Below are 24,679 nucleotides of genomic sequence, written 5' to 3' on the forward strand. Positions count from 1 at the left end.
ACCTAGACCAGTTAACTTCAGGGGCAAAGTTTCTTTGTAGTCTCAGCGCTGGGGGGCCAGGAAAGCCTCACCATCCTGAACAGCACATTCATTTTTATGCGGTAGAGCCTGGATTTTCTATGTGATCATTTTTTCCCATTTCATACCAGTTGCCGAAAGGCCTAGACCCACCCGACTTACATTCTCTGTATTAACCGCCCCTATGGTTTTAGCTTCATTTTGGTCTTCATTGCTCTTGACCTCGTTTTAAAACACCTTGTTTTTAATTCATTTTACCTTGCTGTGGTGTATAGATTTTTTAAGCTGCCCTAAATCCTTTGATGAACAAAACCTGAGGTAAAGAAAGTAGCCACATGCTGTACGTTCTGCTCACCTAATAACATCAGGATGGTGATGTAGTTGCCACAGAGGGATTTCTAGGGGGAGAGGACACGCCCAGGAGAGGGCTCAAGGATCTCACCTGGAAGACTAGGTTCCTCCTGTGCATTAACAAACTGACACTCGGTTCAGGTTCATGTCGAGTCCCCTGAGAGCTGGGCAGCTGTGAGGATGCCCATCTGGCACCCTTTGTTCTCTCCATCACTACACACCAGTTGCATTAATCTTCTTTTACCTCCTTGAGCGTGCCAAGCTGTTTTCCGTGTCAGGGCCTCTCCACACTATGCCTCTGCTTGGAAGGTTCTTCCTTCCACTCTCTCCAGGCTGCCTCCTTCTCATCCATTAGAGCAGCGGTTCTCAACCTGTGGATCACGATCCACAGGAACTGTATTAAAGGGTTTCGGCATTAGGAAGGTTGAGAACCACTGCATTAGAGGCCTATTAGAACTTTAGGCTAATTAGGGGAGTTAAAATAATATTGATGCCCAAGCCCCAGCCCAGACCAGTTAAACTAGAATCTTGGCATTTGGAGCCTAGCACTTATAATTTTGAAAAGCTTCTCAGACTGATTTCCTGCCAGGACCGAGAGATGCGGCTTTAGGCCCTGACTTAAATGTCAGCTGTCCAAAGAGGCCCTCCTTGACCACCTCTAGGAGGAAGCTATGGTCTTGCCATCCAGCTCGGCTGCTTCTCTGGTTCCTTCGTAATAATGGTCATAGTTTGGAATTGTTGCATTTATTGGATGTTTCTGTTTGTCTTCCCCCGGTCACCCTGGGATTTAGCTGCTGTAAGGACAGGGACTATGTCTGTCTCAGTCTTGGTGTTTTTTTTCTGTGCGGTGTCAGCACAGGAAGGATTCTGAGTCTGAGTGTGTGCCCAGCTCTGCCCCAGCACTGAGGTCTGCACCCGCACATAGTGGGGCTCTGTACACGCCATTGGCACAAATGGAGCTGACTGGGTCCTTACTGCGGGCAGGTATTCTGACCAAGATACCAGCTGGGTGGTAGCAGTTACAAGTATTCGGGGATTGGGGCACAGAGGGTTGTGATTACATTGTGAAAAGTTCCATTTGTTGGCTTAAGCAATTTAGCCATAATTTAAATAGTTGCTGATGGTTTCTACACCTGGATGGCACAGAAGGACAAAACAAGTAAATTTGTGTTTTTAGGCAAATAGTGAAACTCTGAGGAGTCTGTAAACAACTCACAGTCAAGCCCCTTGCAGTCCAGGTGGCCGTCCACACGGGGCGAGTGCGTGGGATGCCTGAGTTCTCCCTATGGCTGCGTCTGTTCTTTCCAAATTATTATCTGGTGGTTTTTAAATAAAGCAAACCAACAACTTGCCTACTGTTCCCCCCACCCCCACCCCGTAGTTAGTGTGTTCACCAAGCTGACCTGGAAGTTCTAAGGGGCTTTTTCCTAAGCTTAAATTAACCAAGACTGGTCAGTGGTGTGGACACTTTTTTTCTTTTTGCTTTATTTCACTTCCTTGGGGAATCATCTTTTTCACTTTTTTTTCACTCTTCCTCTCAGTTTTGCGAGGTGATTTGCCTCAGGAAAATGGGGGAGGCGAGGATATGGACTGAAGGTGGGGGAAGGGGGAATAAATAAAACCCAAGTCCAGCCGCGTATTCTGCCTCTTATCTGAGGCAGTTTTATATATTCTCGTGGAGAGGAATGCGCGTGCATGCACACACCCCCGAACCCACACAGATGAAACCCCTCTGCGGAGAAGCCGGCTACAGGAAATTGACTGGTGCACAGGAACTTGCTAATCTCTTTTGTCACACCGGGCTGGCCTCTGCCACCTCAGTCGCCACTCACTCTAAGCCCGACGGTCTTGGGCTGGACTCTCTACCGGCCCAGCTCTTCCATTCTCCGTCCTTCTGATGTGAATCAGTTCCGTTCTTGGGGAAGAAGGAGAGGTTGATCCTGGAAGCAGGTCCCCCAGGGTGACCTGGCTGGGGCTGCTTTTGGTTTTACCCACCTGTGCCGAGCACACTTGACTTCCGGAGTCAGTCATTTTGGTGTCAAGAATTTTCTTCAGTTTTCCGCAACAGGTAAGACTTTTGCTTCTTTAAAAATACTTCTTTAGGGTCAAAAGGAATCTTTCCACTTTCACATAGCACTTGTTCTAGGCTGAATGAGGTAGGCACCCTGTCCACCCAGTTTACAGGGAGAGGACAGGGGGGGTTGCTTTGTTATCTGCTGTGTTCTCCCCACCAAAGTCTTAACAAGATGCTGATAGTTTTTGAAACATTAAAGTTGTAATAGTTGGCTTTTTGACTTTCCCAGATACTCTCCTCCAGAATGCCCATCCTTGTGCTTGAGCATGACTGAGCTCAACTACAGGGGTAGTCTAAATATCTCCCAAGGTTTCATGAAGTAAAATAGAAAGATCCTCTTAGGTACACAAACATGCATTTTAAAATTTTCTAGTTCAGAAAGGAAACAGAATCAAAGTCTAAATACGTAGACTTGGATCTGGAAGCTTGTTTGTTTCACCTGTCACCAAGGTTGATGTGCATTTTCTAAAAGTGGTATATGATATGTAAGTATTCATTTTTCAATTAAATCACATTTTGGTTTTGGAAGTGGTTTGGCGTGGAGGCATGCTGTGAGGTACCGGTCAGTAGCCTGAGTTGTTTGGGGACATCACCAGGTTTCGGCACTGTACTAAATTAAAGCTGCCTTGGCGTATTCAAGCAAACCATAAGAAGTTGATTACTTATCGGTTCTAAGCTGGTGCTGTGGAGGCTGTAAGAGAAACATGTACAAAGAAACCTCTGCTTTGGAGGACTTTATAATCCAGTAGTTGTGGTGAAAAGTAAAATTTAGGAAGTAGTGTGAGATGGGAATTAAGTGATAGACGGGGTAGCATAGGCTTTATTTACGACTTATAGGAGTTCCAAGAAGGGGTTTGGGAGTGGACTAGAGTACTCAGGACAGGTGGACTTTGCCAGGAGGTGGGGTCTGAGTTAGTGGGAAAGAGCAACATTATTTCAGACTGGGAGGACGTTGTGGGGAAAGACACTAAGATGAGGCTGATTTGGAGGTGACTAGTCCATTGAAGAGGTGGCTGGAGAAGACGAGAAAGCTTATTTTACATACTGCAGGAAATAAGAAAGGCAGGTTGGGGTGTGGACAGGCCCCGGCGGAGAAGAGCCTCCGTTTGGTAGTTTCTGGTCATTTGCCTTTCAGTGTCTCGTGACCAGCTCCCGCAGGCCTGGCAGCATCCCGTCTCCGGGGGAACGAGGTGAGCTTTGCCTCCTCTGGGGCTCTTTCTGCATCCTGCATCCATCTGTGGTCCCGTATATGCCCGGTACCATCTTCCCTTTGTACATCACTGATGCAGAGGAAGGTCTGTGTGGCCTGGGTACCTGTCAGACCTCCTCTTCTACAGTTTTAGGAGGCCCTTCAATCATCCAGTAATTAAAGTGGCCTTCCTCTTGGGAGAATAAGTTGGTTAATGGTTTATAAGCGAGTCTCTATTTCTCAAAAGGCCCCCTCTGTCTAAACGGGATGGTATGGATTTGCTGCTGTTCCCTGTCTGGACACTCCTTTAGTGAGTCAGTGGATCATAACGATTCCAAACACCTTTTTTCTGCATCATAAAATATGTAAATCCACATAATAACAAACATATGGTGAATAAGAACCCAGACTTTGGAGTCAGTTTGCCTCAGGTTGAATCCCAGTGCTATCATTTCTGGGCTGTGGGAACCTCAGACAAGTTACTTCTTCAATGGTCAGATTAAAAAAAAAATTATAAAATAACTCTAAGGCCAGTAAAAAGAACTGAGAATACCTACTACTTCACAGGATTGTTGCAGAGAGAAAATGAGATAATATGTAAAGCATTTAGCCAGTGCTTGGCATAAAACAAACTTTCGACAGATTTAGCTATTATGAATCTTAATAAGCACTTGGCTATGAGAAGCCACGTGCAGTGGTTCATACCTCCAATCCTAGCACTCTGGGAGGCTGAGGTGGGTGGATTGCTTGAGCTTAGGAATTCGAGACCAGCCTGAGCAAGAGCAAGAGCAAGACCCTGTCTCTACTAAAAGTAGAAAAACTAGCCAAGCCTTGTGGCAGGTGCCTGTGGCACCAGCTACTGGGAGGCTGAGGCAAGAGGATTGCTTGAGCCCAGGAGTTCGAGGTTGCTGTAAGCTGTGACACCATGGCACTCTATTCAGGGTGATAGAGTAAGACTTTGTCTCAAAAAAAATAAAATAAAGAACTTGAGGCAAAAGAAGATGATATGATTCCTGGCTTGGGAGTAAGAGATCTGAAAACTAACTTTTTTAATGCCAGTATTCTTATCAAGGGAAATTGAGGGTGACAGGCGGAGTTTGTGAATCAACATGTTTTAAGCACTGAGTATGGACTAGGCACAGGGTTGAGTGTTTTATAATGATAATGCACATCACAAAGGCCAACAAGATTAGGAACTGAGTTTTGAACTTTTCCATGCCAGTTTCTCAGGCTCAGAAGAGCACTCCTCTGCTGATGGGGCTCCCTGAAGGCTTTGCCTGGAACCATAGAGGTGCTTGGAATTAGAGACAGAGAGAATGACTTTTCTTCCATGGCCAGTTTAAATTAAATTCTTTAATTTTTTGCTATTTTAATTTCAGCACAAGTAAGGCACAGCTAAAAATCCATTTTTATTGAGGAGTTGGGACCATTTTGACAACAAGTGCTCCAAGCGTTTATTTGGGTTCTGGGTGTTTGGATCTGGGTGGAAACCAAGATTAAAAAACATCCTGCTTCCTCATTCCACTTTCTAGATTAGAGATTCTTTTGGATTAGAAATCTCCCTTTTAAAAATGCAAATACAGTTGGCATGTTAATTATGCAGAAGACTCTCAATTATGTGTGCAGAGGAGTAGAGCCCTGCTGAGATCACAGGGAGGACTTTGGGAGGGTGGTGGATGGCAAAGGATAGGCACAGGCCAGGATGGGGTGCCCAGGTGAAGGCTGGCAGGCAGCAGGAAAGTCTGAGGGGCTGGGCAGTCAGTGAGAGCAAAGAGGGTGTCAGAGATGGGACAGGTGACCAGAGGGTACCAGGAAGGATGCCAGAAACATGGCTCCATCGTAGCGCTACAGCAGCTGCTTGAATGCCCTCTTGACGACTTGCCCAAGAAGTTGTCACACTGTTCCACAGATAATGGGCACTTGTTTAGAGATGGGGTTGAAGTGTCTGGTTCAGTCCTGGAACAGTAGTTCCTAAGGCTGGCTGGACCTCGGCTCGGGGAGCTTATGAGAATTAGGAATTTTCATGTACTATGTGTGATTAAAAGATACAAACCCTAAAACAACTTACAAACACGTCGCAGTAGGGACTTGGGAGCCATCAAACCAAAATTCTACTATGAGGGTCCCCAAAACCAAGATGGTAAGTTGAATAAGTGCCAAAGTGAAACAAATCAATCTACTTTCCACTGTGATTATTATGTTCACACAGAAAGTGTTTTCCTTTGTTTCAATTGTGTTCCTTGGAAGGAGTTCCTGGGAGTGGGTGACTGGATGAAGGGTGTGAGCATATTTAGCTCATGTACATTTTAGCATGTAAATATAGGGCATCACTTCTTTAAAAACTCTGAAGTGTAATGTACATGCAGAAACTATATATTATTGCTCAGGGAGAGCCCAAAGAAAGGAATTTGCTTTTAAGGGACAATGTGCCAAACCACCTTCCCATCTCTCTATTCTGGTAAAATAGAATATTAATGAGCTACACTTGGAATGAATTTCCAGAGCATTACTAAATGTTCAATAGCTTCTTGGAGAGTGAGTTAGAGCCTTCTTATCTCTGCTTAGTTTCTTGTAAAACTGAAGTCAGCAGTGATCACTTCCTCATTTCGTAGAAAAGACCAAGGAAGAGAGTGGTGAAGTAACAGTGGTTCTCATCACATTTGCCGTGAGAACTACACACTGTCATGCATTCAGGTCATTGTCAAGGTGAATTAATGACTGAGTAGTTTGCATACCTGACCTGGAGGGAAAAAAACACTGTGAAATGAATGTCTTGTAGACAATGAATTGACCCAAACAGGAGATAGATATCCCACTCTATCCTTTTTCTTTTTTTACTGTGTTTTATTCATTATTTGTATGATCTGCTGACCCCAAAACATGGTCATTGTTTGTCACCAAATGGGAATAAGGTGAATTTTCAATGGCTTTCAATGAGAAAAGGAAATACACTCTTGCAAAATACCAAGTGGGATATTTACAGTGGTGTTCTCAAACCAGCCTGTGCTTGTTTGCAAAAGCTGGTTATAATATTTTCTGAAATGTTCCCAGCCAGTGAAGTTATTTCCTTCTGTTTATCTCCATAATGGAAGTACTGTATAATGGAGTGCTCTTGGAACATTTCTTTTTAGTTTTGCATTCACTAATGCCATGTAGCTTGACATTGACCGTGGTAGGAATAGTTACACCATGAAAATCACCAAACACAATACATCAGGCTCCTCCCAGTCGTTTTTTGGGTAAGCCTGTTGTAAAACATTCACAAGCATATGATCGAGGAACTGTGCAAAATACAAATGCAGTAATTTGGCAATGTATAGTAGGAGCCATTGTTCATACATTTTCATCCATCCCCAGGAATTTATTCTAAATAAATAATTCAAAGGAGGAAGAAATAGAATGCGGGAACACATTCATGGTATTATCACTGATAACAGCAAAATCTGAAAATCGCCCACCACACACCTACCAGGAGAGGTTCTGGTGGCGTTAACTCTATGGGATGTTTTATAGTCATTAAAAATTGAAGTTCTGATAGTTATGAAAATATATTTGATATGATAAGTTAGAAAACCAGGATTAACAATTCTGATTTCATTATAATCGAGAATAGATGTGAGCTATAAAAAATGACAACAGTTGCTGTGTTGAATGATGAAATAGCAGAGCTTATTTTTACTTCATTGATTATAGTAGTGGTACGTGTGCGTTTAAAGAATTTGGAGGACACCTGTGAATAAGTGATCTCAAGTAGTTTTAATTTTTTTTTTTTTTTTTTTGAGACTTGGTTTCGCTCTGTTGTCCAGGCTAGACTGCTGTGGCCTGATCATAGCTCACTGCAGCCTCCTACTCCTGAGCTCAAGTGGTCCTCCCACCTCAGTCTCTGGAGTAGCCGGGACTATGGGCACATACCCACCATGTCCAGCTAATTTTAAAATTTTTTCTTTTCAATTTCAGTTTAATGGGAGGGTACAAACAACCAGGTCAAAGTATTTGAATTTGTTAGGTAGAGTCCTTCCACACTCACAGGTGTGCCAAACACCCTCACACCCTGCGCATATAGTGGGAGCACCCCACCCCACCTCCCTCTCCTGTCCTTGTTCCCCCTCCCCCCAACTTGAACTGAAATGAGTTTTTCTCTTATGTGGGCATGCACTAGATAGCCTACTGACTTCATATTAGTATTGAATACTTGGATAATTGCTTTTCAGTTCTTGTGAAAATTTAAAAATTTTTTGTAGATGCCCAGGCTTGTCTCGAACTCCCAGCCTCAAGCAATTCTCAACCTCTCAAAGTGCTGGGATTACAGGTGTGAGCCACTATTCCTGGCCTTATTAATATTTAAGAGGAAGGCTATGAATTTCCTGGAGCAGATGGAACTTGCTTTTAATATGCAGATGTTACTGTAAATCCCTGCACAGGGTATCGTAAAGGGAGTTTGGATCCAGGAAGTCATGAGTCTGGAGGTGTGGATGCTGAGGGCGTGTCTTTAGAGCAGCTCAGGACGGAGGAAGACGTGAGTAGCTGAGTGTGGAAGACTTGCTAAACTAGACGGCAGGGAACGAGAAATAAGCCCAGACAGAAGCTCCCACCAAAGAAGAGAGGGAAAGAAGAGATTTCTTAGGAAGAGACAAGGGGATGCTGATGTCGGAGGTGAGCGAGATGGATGTGAAAATAGCTCCATTTTGACCAAAAAAAGAAGCTCAAACCAGAGTGGAAGTGATGCTTCCAAATTATTGGTTCTCAAACTTTAGTGTGTTTAAGAATCATCTGGATAGGTGGGGGACGTGTTAACTAATATATCATCCTAGGTTCCACCCCCGTGTTTTCTGGAAGTTGCAGGAATATGCATTTTTAACAAGTCTTTCCACCCTATGAAGACCGGTGAGAATGGTCCACAGATTGTATGTACTTTGAGAAACACTACCAGATTAAAGGTAATAGTTTGGTTTGGTTTGGCGAATGTAGGGGTGTGTGTATGTCTTGTGGCTTAGGCCGTTGCCTGGAAGCTTAGAATCTAAGGACTTACAATGTGATAGGGAAGTGACAACAGAGAAAACCCAGAAGGGACAATTTATGTATTTGTTAGAGAGATAAACTGAAAACAGAAGGTTGTGCTTATGATATTCCTTAAAGGAACACAGTCTGTACCACCAAATTCCTTTCTATGGTTAAACAGCTTTTGTCCAGCATTTAAACCAACGGAAAGTAGCTGTGAACAGGGGAACTCCAAGCAGAGAGAAAGGCGGTCATGGGGCGAGCCTGGGACCCACAGACATTCTATTTCAGACCACTAGTGAAGGCAAATTTGCAGTACAAGAGGGGGGTGCTATGTACGGAAAATGTTTGGGGCCTTAGTGTATGATGACTTTACATTAGAAAAAGAAAGTATAGTTTTTGATGTGATGTATGTAGTATTTTATGTATAGAACTCTAACACTTAAAATAGTAATAGCAATTAGACATATGCCATAACAAGAATATACCGCAAAATAAACCTATTGAAAGGCAATGACTTCTTTGCCATGGTCCTGAGATGATCTGTTTCAAAGGCGGTAGAAATTTAGTAACTGTCACGAGCTCTTAAATAGCCTTCCGAGTCTCACGGTGTTCTTGCACTGAAGATGATTCTTTTACTTTAATTGTGTTCCCCATTATCCGGGCCTCTGGTCTCTCGGGACGCGGTGAGATAAGTAAGGATGGCACAACACGAGGTCTGTTGGATGTGCAAGGGCCCCACACCTCAGGTCAGCCCTCCTTCCACAAGCACCTGTCCATTGTCCTCGTCTCCAAATGCACGGTTACCTGTGCACCCGATTGGCTAATACTTTGTTTCTTAATCACTGTTTTTGGTCATAAATTCCTCTGAGAATCTCATGAGAACCAAAGTTTCTCCTCTTACGGAAGCATATCCATTTGCCATATGGTTGCAGGGGATTTAGGGACACTTTCCAGTCCGTCCATGGACTCTCGGGGATCCAGAGGCCTCATGCTAAGAACTCCAGCCTCAGACGCCTCAGGGCAGCAGAGGAAGCTTTGCAGAGGCTGTGAGAGAAAATTCTGGTTATTGTTGGTGTTGATTAAGCCCCCAAAGATAGAAATGCTGACTCTCTAGCTGGTGGCTGAAATGACAAGATGGCGGATACGTGAATAGCTTTATAGCATCGGATCCTTAAATTGAGGAGTACCTGGGGTGAGACTTGGTTCCTTTCAGGGTATATATGATTCATGTTCTAAGTCCCTAGTTCTGAACTCTCTTATCTGAAGCCAGAGTCAGTCCCTGTCTGGGAAAGCAGTCTGGCCTTGCTTACCGTCATGTGAGCTCTGGATGGCATAGGAAGTACAGGTGTGTTGTAAATACCAATCTAGAAAGTGTTGTGAGTGATGTGGGGTCAGCCGATGCCTCTTAGCAAGTCCTGGATACCCAGATGGGCTGCCTTTAGGGGACGAGGGATGGGCCCTGATGACTCTGGAGATGGTCCTGGTCCTGTGTACAGACTTTGGACCACGGAAGCCCAATTGGCCATCTTCCATTAGTGGGTACCTGACTTGCAATGTGGGGAACTAATATCCTGTCCACTGTGAGATCAGCTGGAATCTGGAGGCTGACCCCAAACCCATCTGTATATATTAGCCACCTCTGCTGAAAATGATGAGACCACGTCCTCAGGTCAGGGTCACAGAGTGCATGGACACAGGACAGGAAGGGGAAATGCAGGCCATCTTCAACCCTCCAGAGAAAAAGTCTGTGAAATGGACTAAATACCTTATGGGTCAAATCTCTCTTGGTCTGGGATAGTATAAAAACCACAAGTCTGTCTTTGGTAGAAAATGAAAATCTATAACAACTATATTTATGTAATTAGTATACCTTAACTGTATAACCATTTTAATTATTGTACACCCGTGATTACATTTCTTGCTAGTTTCAATATGTATCTTAATAATAATACAGCATCATACAAAAAAATAATACAGCATCATATCACCTCCAGATATGGCCCTCAAAACACAAACGTTTCATGTATTCCACAGGCCAGGGGCGAACTCTCTACTCCTCTCATCTCCATCTCCTGGAGATCATTTCCCTTTTTTGGCCATTATGTCTGGGCATCTAGTTGCTGATGCAGGGAACTGCCTGGCACATACCTTTCCCTTGATGCTTTTCCTGTTTGGGGGCAGGATCCCTACTTTTACTTCATTTCTCCCATTTCTGGTTCAGCTATTATCTTCTTAAGCATTTCTAAATGTGCAACCCTCACCAGGAAGCTTTTCCTCCCTTTTTTGCAATTTTTTTCAGTTGCCACAAAAAATTCTACTGTCTTTATTCCGATTGTCAGCTGAAAATGATCCCCACCATGGTTGAGCGATATAAGAATGCCTGTAATTTTAACAAGAAGAAGGAAAACCGTATATTTGGGCTCAAATTTAAATGATGTAAAACCACTGATATCAACTTCAAAAACACCTAAGGGATCTAGAAATGGCCTTCGGTGTACTTTCTCTTGATAAAAGCCGATTTTTCTCAAGCTCCAATATCTTTGGGGAGTAACTTGCTGAAATTTTTACTGATAGAGTCTCTTTTTTTCCTCTGGGTCTGATAAAAAAGGAAGAAAGGATGTTGGAGGCATATACAGGAAATAGGAGGGGAAAGCCCAGAAAACCTTACATCTTGACAGTACCACAATTTCCTACATCTGCCAAAACAATAGTGTCACTGTGTTCCTATGCACAGACTATCTTGCAATATCAGAGAAGTATCTGTAATCGTGTTAACTTTAAAAACACAGTAGTAATGGCTCCGGGCCTGTAGCTCAGCAGCGAGGGTACCAGCCACATACACCTGAGCTGGCGGATTTGAATCCAGCCTGAACCTGCCAAACAACAATCACAACTACAACCAAAAGATAGCTGGGCATTGTGGTGGGTACCTGTAGTTCCAGCTACTTGGGGCTGAGGCAAGAGAATCGCTTAAGCTCAAGAGTTTGAGGTTGCTGCGAGCTATGACACTACGGCACTCTACTCAGGGCGACAGCTTGAGACTCTGTCTCAAAAAAAAAAAAAACCCCAAAAAACCATAATAGTAATATGTGTTCATTGTAGCAAATGTGGCTTATGCCTTTTGACTTAAATATGCTTGTGTACATCCTATTTATGTCTTTAATTAGGTTTTCATGTATTAAAACTTCCATCATCCCAGTGTTTTCCCTCCAAGATGTGAAAAATCTATAGAAAGAAGCTTAAACATTGCTTCCTAGTGTAATAGAAAAAAAGCTCATGCTTAAAAGAATCATTTGCATTAATGAAGGACAACAGTGGGTATCCTTTTTGAGACCTATAGCTATCTTTTCATTTTTTTCATTCTCTATATCTTAGGAAAGCCAATTAAAATGTAGATTGTGGCAGTGTTTCCAGTAAATTCTGGAACCACAAAAATATATGGATAATTTTCACATGGAAGCAGGGGAGTCGCATGTAAAGCTTAGATCCAAAGTTCAAGACCCAAACCGATAATTTTGGATTTCCCCAAGGGATACCCATTTGCGATGTCATCCAGGAAAGACCCATCACACACATATACGGAAGGAAAATTTAAGGTTTCTCTTCCAATAGGGGCTAGACGCTATGGTTTCTGTTTAAAACCAGATTGTGCAATTATACTCAAGAAAAAAATCGTCAGTGCTTTCAGCTTAAATTCATGTTCACTTTTTTTTTCAACGTGTAATGAACCAACCTTATGAAGTCGTATTCCCTTAAAGCTTCCTCTGATTTATTGATCCTTTCTTTGGACAACTGGAATGATCATACTCTTACTTTCCTCGTTCACTCTGTTTGGAGTTTAAACATTAGTGCTCTTTCCTTCATAAATCTGGGCCTGACTGGTTTCATTTTTCAACAGGTATGTCGCTCTTTATTTTAACCACCAATTATAATTATTTTATTTCCTTTGCCAATTTTGAGAGTGCTTTACAACTCTTAAGAATTATATCCTTAATGAATAACCAGGGTGAAATGCAGAATAAATAACAAGTTTGGGTGTCCTTAAGTCTTTAAGGTTTAATTGGGAACTTTTAAATCATAATCAAGTTTTTCCTTTTTCTATAAAGTATTGGTTAATTTATAAGTAATATCACCAGTCTGTCATGGAAAAGAGCCAGATGACCCCTTCTCTCTACTAAATATGCTCTGCCTAAATTATTATTTTTGAATTGTTTTAGGTGGCTTTAGAGAGCCCATTTTTTCCTGAAAAAAAGTAGTCTTTGACTACTTCTAAAAATTATTCCTAAGAAAGCAATATTCGATGTTCTATTATAAAAGCAAAGCTTCTCAATGCGATATTTTAAATAATAGAGACACCAGAAAGGACCTAAATTTTTTATCTTTTAGGAGTTTGTTAAGGACTTGCTGCTGTATTTTTGACGAATGGTTAGTGGCAAGTGAAAAAAATCAGAATATGAAATTATATATTTTGTATACATAACAAAGGCCCATATGTGCATTTTTTATGTTAAAAGTTGTTTTCTAGTGTGTGACAAGATTACCTGTGACTTTAAAATGTTTTCCATTGGTACTATCCTTTCTGTAATTAGCATGAATTATTTTTGTGTAAAGAAGCACAGGGTTCACTCCTGTCATCACAGCACTTTGAGAGGCTAAGGTCAGAGGTGGAAGGATGGCTTGGAGTTGGAGACTAGCCTGGGAAACATCGTGAGACCCCATCTCTTAAAAAAAAGGCCAATTATTAAAAGAAAGTTAATTTTTTATCTGAGGTAAACAATGAAACTAATAAGATAATTCTGACATGAGAATTAGTTTGACATTTTGAAGGAAACCTAAAGCTTTGAAAGCTGTAAATCTATAATTAAATTTTACCTAATAAAATTAAAGTTCTTTAGGTTCAGAGGAATTTTGATTTTCTTGGTCTTGAGCCTTGATAAACATAGAAAACCATTTTTTCCCTACTGTAGCCCAGCTGCCAATCTGAAGGAAAACCATTTTTATTTTTTTTAGAGACAGAGTCTTACTTTATCGCCCTCGGTAGAGTGCTATGGCGTCACAGCTCACAGCAACCTCCAACCCCTGGGCTTAGGCGATTCTCTTGCCTCAGCCTCCCGAGCAGCTGGGACTATAGGCGCCTGCCACAATGCCTGGCTATTTTTTGTTGCAGTTTGGCCGGGGTCAGGTTTGAACCCAACACCCTCAGTATATGGGGCCAGCGCCCTACCCACTGAGCCACAAGCACTGCCCTGATAGAAAACCATTTTTAATGAGAGCCATAGGAGTTATTAAATATTTGTGAGTGGTTTTGTTTTAAAAATAAGAGATAAGAATTTAAGCAAAATGTAAAATATTGAAGTGATGAATACTGATGATTGTTTCTAAATTTTTAACATGTATAATGGTTCCCAAAGTGATTCTGTAAGAAATACATTTTCTTTATGCATCTTAAATATTCAATTTAGAAATAATTGTTTTCAGATATTTTGAGAAACTTACCTCTTAGGTAAATCATAAATGTATTCATTTAGGTATAAAGTAGGAAAATTACCTTGTGTCCTTTCATGGGCATTTGCTTTTTTGTTTGTTTATTTGTTTTTGAGACAGTCTCACTATGTTGCCCTTGGTAGAGTGCCGTGGTGTCACAGCTCACCTCAACTCTTGGGCTTAAGTGATTCTCTTGCCTCAGTCTCCCAAGTAGCTCGGACTACAGGTGCCTGCCACAACACCCGGCTATTTTTCTGTTGCAGTTGTCATTGTTGCTTAGCTGGCCCAGGCTGGGTTCAAACCTGCCAGTTTCAGGGTATGTGGCTGGCGCTGTAACCACTGTGCTATGGGCGCTGAGCCTTTCACAGGCATTTTCAACACAGTAATACCAACTACCTAAAAGTTTGTTCATTTCAAATGCCAAATATTAGTTGGAATATCCTAAAATTCTTTGAAAAGTGGATTAGTTTAGTGAAAAATGTTTTCCTTTTAAACATAAGTGAAATCTTGTGTCTGAAACTTGTGTCATATTACTGATTACATTTTTTGTGTGTGCTTCTTTCTGGCTGTGGTTTAGCAATAACTCATGATTATATGAGGACAGCTATTATCTGTGAGACGCAGCATACCGAGGTAACAAGATTTTCAGCTGCAAGTTATACAATACCTGACTCAGAGGGGCTTAGACCAACCAGAATTCATTTGGCCAAATTACAAAAACTTGGAGGTCTGCATTTTTGGCACCAGTTCAATGGCTCAAAGAAACTGTCCCTGCAGTTTTCTTGCCGTGGTTGCAAGATGACTGCTACAGCTCTGAGCCTTCTGCTCTGTTCAAGAGGCAGAGGAGCGTGGCGGTGGACAGGAGGGTGCTTTGGCAGTATCTGTCTCTTTTTCCAGGAAAATAAGAATTTTTTCCAGAGACCTCCCAGATAGATAATCAGCTTCTGTGTCACTGGCAGATGGGGATACAGGGCCATCCCAGCTGCCAGGAAGGTGGAGAAACAGGAAAGAGAATCATTATAATTGCCTCAAATCATGCGTTCTTAACAGGGATGGTGGGCAGGAGTGAGGGTGGGGGTGGAGGTGGGATCGTGCTATTAATATCCTCCCTAAGGGGAGAAATATTGGGGGTTTTGGTAGAAGGAAAAAGGCAGAAAAAACATCTGACTGTTTATGTCTATAAAGCACAGGTAGACATACAGAGCCTAAACAGGACATGAAGTGTATCCATAGGGTGTTAAAACTTCACGGATGGGGCAGTTAGGAAAAAGTGTCTAAAAATGAAAGAAAAATTGAATTGAGAAATACTGCCCTAGACCACTCATGATCCATTGCCAGAGGCTTTGCTTATGGTCTGACAAATAAAATTGAATTCTATTACTTTTTAGAGAACAGAAAACTCACAGTGCCATAGGTAATGTCATAAATTAATGAATAGTTTACATTATCCTGTTGGTCATTTCTCATTGGACTGTAAAGTCCATAAAAGTAGGAACTATGTCTTATTTGGACATGTATCTTTGTATATTTGTACTAATACATGTAGCTTGGTATATTTGTACTAATATATCTATATTTGTATGTTAGTAGTAACTAGTCCCTCAATGTATATATTATGTAGTTGAACAAACTTTTTACCTAATGCGTTTTACACCTGGACCATCACCTCACAGGTCAATTTGCATGCATTTCTCTACCCCAAAGGCTTTGTCGGCTTCCAGCCATAAGCACGAGGTCCAACTTCTTCCTCTTCCTGCTGCTACTTCGGCTGTCCTTTGGAGTCCAGGAACAATGAGCCACTTGGTTCCTTAACACAACTTTGCTTTTAGTCCTCTGAGTACTTGCCATGCCCCCTCTCCTGGCTGTCAAATTCTTTCCCCTTCTAAATTCTATCCCATGTCGTTAGATAACGTCTCTTATAATTGTGTCCCACCCTCAAGAGTTATGCCATACACCGTGACTCCCCACCCCTCTCCAGTATGGATAGTTTTTAATGGTTAAAATGAAGCGATGAAGGAAATTGAAGAGTCATAGTTGTTGTCTCTGGGGGTAGTTTTACTGGGTTCACAGCAAACTGTTCGACTGCTCTTATGCAGATGGTACAGACCCCAAAGGGGTTTGATTGTTTATGAGATAATCAGATCTGATAGTTCTGTTGCTTTATTTGTAAGAGATAAAAAGAAAGAACATGGGGAGAGATTGTTTTGTTTTGGTTTGTTTACTTGGCCTCATTGTTTTTTCCTGTGCCTGAGCAGTTTCAGTTGTAGCATGGGGAATGATAATGTAATTGCCCCTCCACTGAGCGTGATTGAAAGTCAAGTGAAAAGCTCAGAAAGCAGCACCTGGCTGTGTAACAAAGGCGTCTCTCCAACCTGACTGTGCCTCTGACTTATCCTGGTTCTTTTAGTTTCCCTGGCTCCCCAGGCCTGCTGAATGAGAATGTCCTCACCAGGGCCCAGGAAAGCAATTTAAACAGCCTCCCAGGGCAATTGTGATGCTCAACTTTGGAGACCTCTGACTTCACCCTGGGGGTCTTGACTGCTTTATAGATTATGAATAATGATACTTCCTAGGGCTGCAGGGTAGGTAGCAAATGCAGTGAGTAAATTGCCAAGGGCTTCCTAACCCCTTAGTTACGATCAATATTATTAATCCAGGTGATCTTTATCCATGCACTGGATACAACTTTGGAACGCATTAGAATCTCCATTTACTTTGTCTTTTAACACCTAGTACATTGCCCAGGGCATTGTCAGAGTGCAATACGTACTTGAGGACTGATTATATGATATTTTTGAGAGTTTGGATTAATGACACATCAGATTACTATGCCACAGATGACATAGGAAACTGAGGGACCGCCAGGGCTAGTCCAAGTCAGTAGGGGCCCAGACTTCCCAGGAATGGCCCAGAGAGTGGGATTAACACCCAGTAACATTTATCTTTGATGCCCCTCCCCTCTTTTGTATAGATGATCTTTACAAAAACATCCTTGTCTTCGAACCAAAAGTGGCTTATCTTCCAAGGGTATTTGCATGTTGACAAAGTCCCAAGCCTCAAGAAAAAAGGGCTCTTCCATTGGGGAAAGATAAATCTGGGAGAGACCGTACTTCTTATCACCTTTGATTCACTCCATGCAGGGGCCTTCTGGTCCCCCTGGAAGGGGACTTGTTGGACTTGCTGTACCAGTTGGCTTGTAACCCCAAAGGCAGAACTTTCTTGTAGGGGCTCATTACCAGCAGGGGTGGTAGCTGCTCCTGCTACATAGGGGAGCTGATTCTTCTGCAGTCTCCCCAGAGGGAGGATTCCCTCAACCTGGGCCTCTAGTAACCCCAATCCAAGAAGCATGCTGTGGGAATGTTGTCAGATGTTTCTGAGCTACAGGCCTTCTTAAAAATGAGAGGCCTAGAATACTTCATTTTATGCATGAATAGCAGTGATGACTCATAGCTAGGAAGACACTGGAATTCAGCCAGGAGAATTTCATTAAGGGTGGAAGAAGAGATAATAGAGTTTTCATGTGATTAAAGCCCCTATATCATGATGTACAATGGTGCCAAAAGGAGGAGGTACAATTTACCAAGAGAGTTAACTCTAAGCTCACCACGAGCAGTTAACTCTATGGTAGCAAGGTTTCCCAGGATCTTGTTTTAGAAAAATGGCAAGTCTGGGTCTCACTCTTCTAGTTCCTGGTATCTGTCTATCTACCTACCTACCTCTCTCTCTCTCTCTCCCACACACGCACACACATATCTTGGGCCAGTTAGTAAGGGAAATGGAACATAGAATAGACCAATGGGGGTTCTCAAATATAATCTTACTAGGTAAGAATTATTAATACAAAACAAAAAATCTCTAAAACAAACCCTTGTTGGGATCTGGCTGAGAAAACCAGTAGGAACGCAGCCATTAGAGCATGGTTACCAAGAAAGAAAGGGGATGGGGTAATAATGCCGGGGAGTGACTTCCCGCGGCTGTCCTCAATCCTAGGACAACTGCTCAGGACCCCTGCTCCTGCACCCGTCCCCTGGAATGTTCCTTCCTCTAGCTCCTGTGTTGTGAAAGTTTATGTTCACAAAAGCATACAGTACTGTGAAGATTTGCTTAACATAAATTCAAGTTCTTTAATATCCGTGTTGGATTTTTGGTCGGTGGGCCGTGTTTTGGGATCATCAAAAACCAAAGGAAGCTTTCTGATGGATGTCTGCGTGTGTGAGTGATACAAGACACGACCACAGCACCCACGTGAAGGGGCAGCGAGAGTAGGAATTTTCAACCCGTGTGCCACGGAACACTGGCATGACGTGAGAGGCTCTTAGGGGTGCTGGGAAAGCTTTTAAAGATAATTCATTAAATTATTTTTGAGGGAAGTTTGAAGGACAGTGAGTATATTCTTTCTTTACTCTTTTTTTTAAATCAACATTATTTAAGTGTGCCATGGACGTTTAACTATAGGTGGATAAACACTGGGTTAGAGGATGGTGGAGGAGGTTAGGGGATTATTTTCTGGTGCAATTCAGTTCACTTTGGGATTATAGGTTTCAGAAGGCTGGTCAGCACTCGTGTCTTGGGGTTCTCTTTTGGAGTTCTACTATTGTCTCTCTTTTTTTTCTTTTTGAGGCAGAGTCTCACTATGTCACCCTTGGTAGAGTGCCCTGGCATCACAGCAACCTCCAATTCTTGGGCTTAAATGATTCTCTTTGCCTCAGCCTCCCATGTAGCTGGGACTACAGGTGCCTGCCACACCACCTGGCTATTTTTTGTTGTAGTTGTCATTGTTGTCTAGCTGGCCCGGGCTGGGTTTGAACCCGCCACCCTCGGTGGATTTGGCTGGCGCCCCAGCCGCTTGAGCTACAGGCTCCTAGCCACCATCTGTCACTTTTCATCTCCATTTCTTTTAGTTTACAAATGTTGTTTACCTCACTGGGTTCTCATTTTCTCTTAGGTTTGGGCCTAACAGTTCCTGACATATTTTCATCTCTGTGCAACTTTTAAGAAGATGGTTCTTATATTTTAAACATTTCAAGGTTTTGTTTTGTTTCCATTAGAAAGAAGATTGAGGCCAGGCATGGTGGCTCATGCCTAGAATCCCAGCAATTTGGGAGGATGAGGTGGGAGTTTGGGAGTTTTGAGCCCAGGAATTCAAGACTGCAGTGAGCTATGATGGCACCACTGCACTCCAGCCTGGAAGACTGAGCAATACTCTGTCTCAAAACAAAAACAAACAAAAAGGAGGGAAAATTGAGGCCAAAAGTACAGCTTGCCATTATCAAACATAGCAGTGTTTGATCATTAAAAATGTAGTCTTTATCCCTGTTAGCCTGAAACTGTGTATTTTTAGTCTCAGTTAATAAAATCTTTAATAAGTTTTTAAACCTGATTTTGGGTGATCACAGGATGAATTTACTCAGAGTAGTATTTTGCTAACTAGATAGCAGGGTAGTTTGTTGCTATCAAAATAGCACTGAAATGGCTCGGTGCCTGTGGCTCAAGTGGCTAAGGTGCCAGCCATATACACCTAAGGTGGCGGGTTCAAATCCAGCCCGGCCCACCAAACAATGACGGCTGCAACCAAAAAATAGCCAGGCGTTGTGGTGGGCGCCTATGGTCCCAGCTACTTGGGAGGCTGAGGCAGGAGACTCACTTGAGCCCAGGTGTTGGAGGTTGCTGTGAGCTGTGATGCCATAGCACTCTACCCAGGGGGATAGCTTGAGGCTCTGTCTCAAAAAAAATAGCACTGAAATAAAGTTGTTCCATATTTTTTGCACAATGAGAAGAAAAATGTCTGTGAGCTGTATTTATGGGATTTTGTATGATTGATGAGATAGATTATTTCAAGTTTCTTCGGTAAGGGTTCTGTTTGTTCCAAATATAGGTAACATTAAATCTGCAGTAGAAATAAGTTATGAAAATGCCTTAGTTGACTAAAGGGCAAAATAGCAGAACGCTGCCCTTATGAACTAATGACTACCCTGTTTCTTGGTAACATCAGGAGAGATCAAAAGATTATCATAACCTTCTTGTGTCTCTTATTTATCAACAAACGAGAGTCGGGTTAGCCTATTCCAAGGATTATTTGTCTACCTGACTCTAGGCTGAGTTATTATTATTATTTTTTGGAGAGGCTGCTGAACAAAATAAAGGAAAGGAAATAAAACAAATAAAAAACACACAACTCCTTCCCACACAAATGTGGTCTTTAGCAAGAGGTTTATTTCTCTGGGAATTAGTTTTCTCAACTGAAAACTTTGAATATTAGATTGTATATATATTACCCCAAGTACAATATGTATATCAATGGTGGTAAACAAGATCTTTTTAGGGAAAACATTTTTTAAAAGTGTTTTAAGGCTCGGCGCCTATAGCTCAACCGGCTAAGGCGTCAGCCACGTACACCTAAGGTGGCGGGTTCAAATCCCCAGCCTGGACCCGCCAAACAACAATGATGGCTGCAACCAAAAAATAGCTGGGCGTTGTGGCGGGCGCCTGTGGTCCCAGCTACTTGGGAGGCGGAGGCAGGAGACTCGCTTGAGCCCAGGAGTTGGAGGTTGCTGTGAGCTGTAATGCCATGGCACTCTACCCAAGGGGACAGCTTGAGGCTCTGTCTCAAAAAAAAAAAAAAAAAAAAGTGTTTTAAAATAGAATTATCTATTTCTTTTAATGTTTTCAGGAAATATAATTGACAGTCAACTCTGATTTCATATACAGTATTGCTTCTGTTCAGGGGTGTCCAACCTGCGGCCCATGGGCCACATGCAGATTTTTTGAGGCTTAGTTTGCTTATCTGTGGTGTTGGATATCGAGAAAATTATGCACAGACCTTTTTTATGCTCGTCAGCTTTTGTTAGTGTCTGTATATTTAATGTGTGGCCCAACACAACTCTTCTTCCAATGTGTAGCAGTAAAAAAAAAAGATTGGGGGCCCTTTGATTCTTTGGAGTTGATCTTTATTTTTATTTATTTATTTTTATCTTCTAAACTTATTATTTCATTTTATTTTATTTTTTTCAGGTTAATTCGAGGGTACAAAGAAATAGGATACAATGTTTACATTAGTTAGGTAGAGTCCGTCTTATAATTATGTCCCACCCCCAAGAGGTGTACCATATACCCTAACATTGTGCTCATTAAGTGGGAGCACACCCATCCCCCTCCCTCATCCCCTCTTCACACCCCCCACCTTGAATTGATTTGAGTTTTTCTCTTATGTGAGTGTGTATTAGATCACCTACTGGATTCATTAGAATTGAGTACACTGGATTCTTGCTTCTCCGTGCTTATTTACTAAGAAGAATGTGTTTCAACTCTATCCAGGTTAAAACAAAAGATGTGAAGTCTCCATTTTTATAGCTGAATAGTATTCCTATTTATTTATTTATTCAGAGACAGAGTCTTACTCTGTCACCCTTGGTAGAGTGCCGTGGCATCATAGCAACCTCAAATTCTTGGACTCAAGTGATTCTCTTGCCTCAGTCTCCCAAGTATATGGGACTATAGGTGCCTGCCACAACTCTCAGCTATGGAGTTGATCTTCAGAAGATATGAAGTAAATAATAGTTCAGGATTCAGTGCCCATAGCATAGTGGTTACAGAGTCAGCCACATATACCAAAGTTGCAGGGTTTGAACCCAGCCCAGCCCAGCTAAAACAACAATGACAACTGCAACAAAAAATAACCAAGCATTGTGGTAGGCGCCTGTAGTCCCAGCTACTTGGGAGGCTGAGGCAAGAGAATCACTTAAACCCAAGAGTTGGAGGTCACTGTGAGCTGTGATGCCCCAGCACTCTACTGAGGGCAACATAGTGAGACTCTGTCTCAAAAAAAAAAAAAAAAAGTTCAGGTAGTATGTGGGTGTGGCAAAAATAAAAAAATATTAATCAGGCACTGAGATTTGGGGGCAGGATTAGATGGTCTTTCCGATTTCAACCAACTTGACCATCTTGGTCTCCATGACAAAAGGAAAGCAGTTTCCATAAATCCCAACAGTGGGGTCCTCTGGTATCATACACAAAACCAATAACCTGGGGTCTTAATTCTCTCAGAAATTTTGTAGCACACTGAATAAGATGATAGCCTGGGCACAATAAATCACTGGAACATTCCAAGCTTTTGTTTTCAAAATAACTTTTTTTTGTTAATTTGAGTGGTGTCTGAAAGAGCCCCTCTATGATGGGTTTTGGACTGAGCGAGACAGGATCCTTCAGACACAGCAAGATCTGCTCCCCTGGGAGACGGGGTGACTGTGGTGAGAGGCTGGGGTTGCTGGACTTGTTCAAGGGCATGTCATCAGTCAGGGGTCTATCCCGACCCAGGCCTTCCAGGCCACACTTTCTTGAAAGTGTCTATCCAGTGATACCCCAAGCTGCTAACTTATTCCCAGGAAGAAACTAAAGGATAAGTTTATATTTTTTTTACAAAAGTATCATGAGATATTATTTTTAACAACATTTTTTGGTTACAGAAGTAGTATATGTTTATGAAGGAAATTTGGAAAATATAAAAAAGCACACAATAAATATGTAATCACACCAGTCCAGCACTGTCAACCTCCTGGTCTAGTTCCTTACCTTTCTCTTTTATTTTTACTAAAAAACCAGGATCATGTTGCACATACCAGTTTTAACTTACTTTTCTTTTTTTTCTTTTTTCTAGACAAAATCTCACTATTAACTTGCTTTTCTAATGTAACAATGTCAAAATAGACTTTCTCTCATATTTTTAAATATCATATTTTTCTATAATACTAAGAAAAAGAGGTGTTTTTTCCCCCCTTTGAAAAGTTACCCAGTGTGGCTGGAGAGAGAGGTGACCATTGTACTAGGTTTCTCATGCATTTTCCCAAAGCTACTGCATTACAGCATAAATTCACATGCATAGACATGTGTGTATCCATGTGTGTAATTATCACACACACACAGTTTTTGGCCAGGGCCGGTTTGAACCCACTACCTCTGGTATATGGGGCCGGTGCCCTACTCCTTTGAGCCACAGGCACCGCCTCACACACAGATATTTTTTATATGCAAACTGCAGCATGCTATGCTATACACTCCATGGTGCCTTTCTTGGTAATGTATCATAAAACATAATCTTTCTTTTTTTATTTATTTAGTTTTTCTGAGATAGGATCTCACTCTGTTGCCCTGGCTAGAGTGCAGTGGTGTGATCATAGCCCACTATAGCCCAATTCTTAGGCTTCAGTGATCTGCCTGCCTCAGCTTCCTGAGTAGCTAGGACTACAGGCACGTGCTACCATGACCAGTTCCTTTTTATTTTTTGGAGAGATAGGCTCTTGATGTGTTGCCCAGGCTGGCCTCAAAATCCTGGGCTCAAGTGATCCTCTCTTGGTCTCCCAAAGTACTGGGATTACAGGCATGAACCACCACATCTGGTCCTATGAATTCATCTTAAAATATAAATACTCTAAGACCAAATGTAAATGGAGAGCCAGTGTAGTGGCTGAGACTGTTCCCACAGTGTCATGCATAGATGCAGCTCAGGGTGATCAGAATCTGTCTTAGACTTACACAAAATACTACGTAGAAATTACACAAGAAAGAATTTGGGCATCTCTGCCTGGGAACATGTTCCAGATCAATTTAGAGTTCACTGGCTTAATCTGTGACAAGGATAATTGCACCCGGCCCATTTGCCTTGTCTCCTCCAAGACCGATCAGACCAGCCTCCTCTCCACACTCCACCCCTCCCCCCTGGAAGATTTTAACCCTTGGTCCTCAGTATTCTCTTGGCATTTCGCATTTACCCTTATTATAGCGCCTGTCCACTTAAAAGTCCATGCTTTGTGAGATGAAGCCGAGAGCAAGATCATTTACATGCAGAACGCGGCAGCTCCTCTCTCTGATCCAGCATTTCATTCTCGCAGGTTCCAGCTATGTGGGACCCTATTAGATAAAGTGCAGCCACATCACTGCCTTTTCACGGCCATTGCATGACCTCTTTTCATGAAATAATTTCTTCTATAGACAAAAAAAAAAAAAAGTGAGGACCGGAGATATTATTAACTAAGCAAAAGATAATTTATTTTAAACCTCGAGGCCTAGCCTAAACTATATTAACATTTTCTTTATTATCTTGTGCCCATTAGACTCTTTAAGAGTAGGCCTCGTTTCCAACCAATTAAAGGAAGATATTCTGTCATTTGTTCCCAGACGTCTATGAATTTGGAATTTAATGGTAATTGAACATTACGTATTCATAAGCAATGAATGAATCCATTAAAGAGGAATTTTATTCTGGAACATCCTACTAGTTTCAGGGTCATTATGTGGTTGTTTCCTCTAATTTCTTGATCTTTCTGATCAAGTCCTTGATCGGCAGCTGGGCATCTAGGGAAGTATTAAATCCCGTTACCATGTATCTGCATTTCGTCTATATAAAAAACACATATGTCTTTATTCCAAAAGGGGATTCAAAAAGTTTAAGAAAATCTGTACAAATTTGTTCTTAGTGGCTCGGCGCCTGTGGCTCAAGCGGCTAAGGCGCCAGCCACATACACCTAAGGTGGCGGGTTCGAATCCCCAGCCCGGGCCCGCCAAACAAC

General features: G+C 42.1%; 1 protein-coding gene across 1 annotated transcript in view; it reads left to right on the forward strand.

The window, feature by feature from the left end:
* Positions 1 to 2,238: 2,238 nt before the first annotated feature.
* The window catches only part of RHOH (ras homolog family member H), a 42,192-nt gene continuing 19,751 nt past the window's right edge, over positions 2,239 to 24,679 (forward strand). The window contains exon 1 of the mRNA XM_003800689.3: positions 2,239 to 2,437. The gene's annotated coding sequence lies outside the window, so the exon portion shown is untranslated. The remainder of the gene's footprint in view (positions 2,438 to 24,679) is intronic.

The sequence above is a fragment of the Otolemur garnettii genome, unplaced genomic scaffold, assembly GCF_000181295.1.
Source record: "Otolemur garnettii isolate 467f Iridium unplaced genomic scaffold, OtoGar3 scaffold00181, whole genome shotgun sequence".
NCBI classification, from domain to species: Eukaryota; Metazoa; Chordata; class Mammalia; order Primates; family Galagidae; genus Otolemur; species Otolemur garnettii.